The sequence below is a fragment of the Belonocnema kinseyi genome, chromosome 1 (genome assembly GCF_010883055.1).
Source record: "Belonocnema kinseyi isolate 2016_QV_RU_SX_M_011 chromosome 1, B_treatae_v1, whole genome shotgun sequence".
NCBI lineage: Eukaryota > Metazoa > Arthropoda > Insecta > Hymenoptera > Cynipidae > Belonocnema > Belonocnema kinseyi.
Window position 1 is genome coordinate 166,100,153 of NC_046657.1, and position 2,781 is coordinate 166,102,933.

The 2,781-nt window shown below is 43.9% G+C and overlaps 1 protein-coding gene across 2 annotated transcripts in view; it reads right to left on the reverse strand.

Annotated features, from left to right (window-relative positions):
* The window catches only part of LOC117173900 (O-acyltransferase like protein-like), a 92,474-nt gene that overhangs the window by 86,724 nt on the left and 2,969 nt on the right, over positions 1 to 2,781 (reverse strand). The gene's annotated exons all lie outside the window — the stretch shown is intronic.

Genomic DNA, 2,781 nt, shown 5'->3' on the forward strand with positions numbered 1-2,781 from the left:
ATATATCTAGTCGGGAGTGGTGCTGATTGAAAACAGATGATTTGGAGCGATTCGCGCGCCATCTGTTGGTCATTCTAAGGACTTATTGAACTACCCTCGTACTATCGAAAGGGCACTTTCAGAAATGTTAATACGGACATAAAAATCGGAGTCCCAAAGCTGATTGAAGCTTTAGAGATAATCCAGAGCGCTATGAAAAATACGAAAAAAGAGCAAGACAATAGTTTGAACCAGCTAGGAAACAGGGTGAAAGAAGCCTCGGTACACCTAGCCACGCAAGCAGTAACAACAAACAGCCTGTAGCTGGGCGAAAAATCTGGGTGCAACTCCGATAGCAAAGAGATATAAATAAATCACATTGCCTACTATGTGGCCGGAGGTCGTAAGAAACAAGAAGAAAAAGGTAGAAAAATCGGAGAAGAGGAAGCAAGTCGAAGGGTAGACTAACAAACAGTATAGAATAAGGGAGAGGTGTGCCAAACTGAAAGCGGAAAAAGTGATTATAAAATCTGGCAAGCGAAAGACCTATGCACAGGTGCTTTGTGAAATCCGACGTAAGATGAAGCCAGAGGACACAAATACGGTCATCACGGCTATTCGCCAAACAAGGGCCGGCTGTATCTTTTTCGAGATTGGACGAGATACAAAGAACTGTGCTAAATTCACAGAAGCCCTAAAGGGCGTTCTACGGGAGAATAGTACAGTCCAAAATATAATACCGAGAAATACTGTAGATATAATAGATCTACACAGTTACACTACCACTGCGGAACTGAGCCCACTGAGCAACCAAATGTCACTATCAGCAAACCTAATGGCAGAAGTCAACTTTTAACCATAGTAGAGCTAAGTGCACAAGAGGCAAATAAACTGCTTGAAACAGAGCGCATCAAGATAGGTGGATCAACTGTCGTATCAGAAAAAGATTTCAGGTGAGGCAATGCTCCAAATGCTTTGGATACGGTCAGCAATCTAGAAACTGCAAGGGCCCGGACAGAACAAATGTGGGCTTTAAGTGCCGCACAAAGAGGCACAAAGGTGTAAACTGCAATGCAGGCATACAATGTGTTCTATGTAAAGAAATAAAGATCCCAGAAGATGATGTAAACCATATCCCAAGGTCTGGCAAATTCCAAGTCTTCAGGAAGGTGCTAGACTCAACTGAAGAAAAACGCCGAGGATGATAAATGTTCTGCAGGGCATCTTGCATCGTAGCCAAGCAGCGGGTAACCGACTTAACCATATTAAGTACGAATAGCAAGCTAATGTATTAGTATTAAGTGAGCAAGACCAGGATAAAAATAGTCTAACCTGGTATACGGAAACTCTTGATACTGCCACGATATGGGTGTCGAACCTGATACGTATGCCAGTGGATGACCACATTGAAGGCGGCATTGTGGTAGCCGACGACTTTAACGCGCAAACGTTAGAGTGGGGAATGCCAAAGTTGAACTCTAAAAGACTTTAGAATGCCAAAGTCGAACTCTTAACTGGCGAAGAACGTAAAAAACGGGAAGGTGATAGAGGAATTCACAGGTTGTGTTCACGAGTACATCACGTTCTAGATTCAGGCGGAAAATAAATCTTCCAAAATACAAACTCGCAGACCAAAGACGTGGAATTTTGCGAAGTTGAATGAGAATAAGTTTTCAAATGCAGTCACCAGCATGCAATGTATACCAGTAAACGTTGGCTCTCATTCAGCATGCATGCGACGCTGCTATGCCTTGGAAAAGCTAAAACGGCAACTGATACCCGGGTTACTAGTGGTCCGAGGTAATTTCGTAGCTCAGGAAAGTCTCATTCTTCTTACTGTGAAAGGCCCAGCGAAAAAAGAAGAGACCTGCCGAGATGACCCTAAAACCCGCGGAATTTCTTTAAATAAGGAAACAGCTGAGAAAAACCATCGAGCTGAGAAAACGTGCATGCTGGATGACTATGGCAAAGCAGGGTGACAAGAATCCTTAGGGCCTCGGCTACAGGATCTTTACCCAAAAACCAGGAGCCACAACAGGACACCTGAGAAATAACAGGGAAACAATGCAGAAAATCGAGGACTCGCTCTTTCCAACAGCGGAGATGGAGCAAGATTCAGCTGATAAGATCGCTAGTGATATTCCACTTTTTGAGGCAGAAGAGCTTCGACAAGCCGTCAGCGCCCTGCAGAACAAGAAGACGCCTGACCCAAATGGTATTCCATCAGAGGCTCTCAACTTGGTGGAATGATAGAATCCTCAATTTCTGTTGGAGATGTACAACAGCTGCCTAACAAGTGCAAGTTTTCCCAACAAATAGAAGGTACAAAGACTGGTACTGATAAGCAAAGGCTAGAGCGATACAGACTCTCCGTCATTTTAAAAGCCAATCTGCATGTTGCATACTGCCGGAAATTTTCTCCAAAAGCGCCTGAAACCCCGACTGCCAGGGACCGCAGGTATAATACTGATCAATCTACTAGAGCGAAAAAGGGAGATTTTGAAAAGGAAGGCGTAGGTGCAGAAAATCATCGCAAAGGAAAAGTCCCGAGCACACACTATGTATCAGTGGAAGACTAGGTGGGTAAACGATCACCGAGGCAGGTGGAAGTTTGGATTAATAAATAACCTCACTACCTGGATTGATCGAGCAGATGGAGAGATGAACTACCACCAATATGATGAAAGAAATCTGCCAAAACACTGAAAAGAAATTGGAAGCAGTTCCTGGAGGGCAAGAAAACGGCACCCCCTGAAGTATTGCGCAAAAGGTTTCTGGGGCATTATACTGATCAAATGAAGA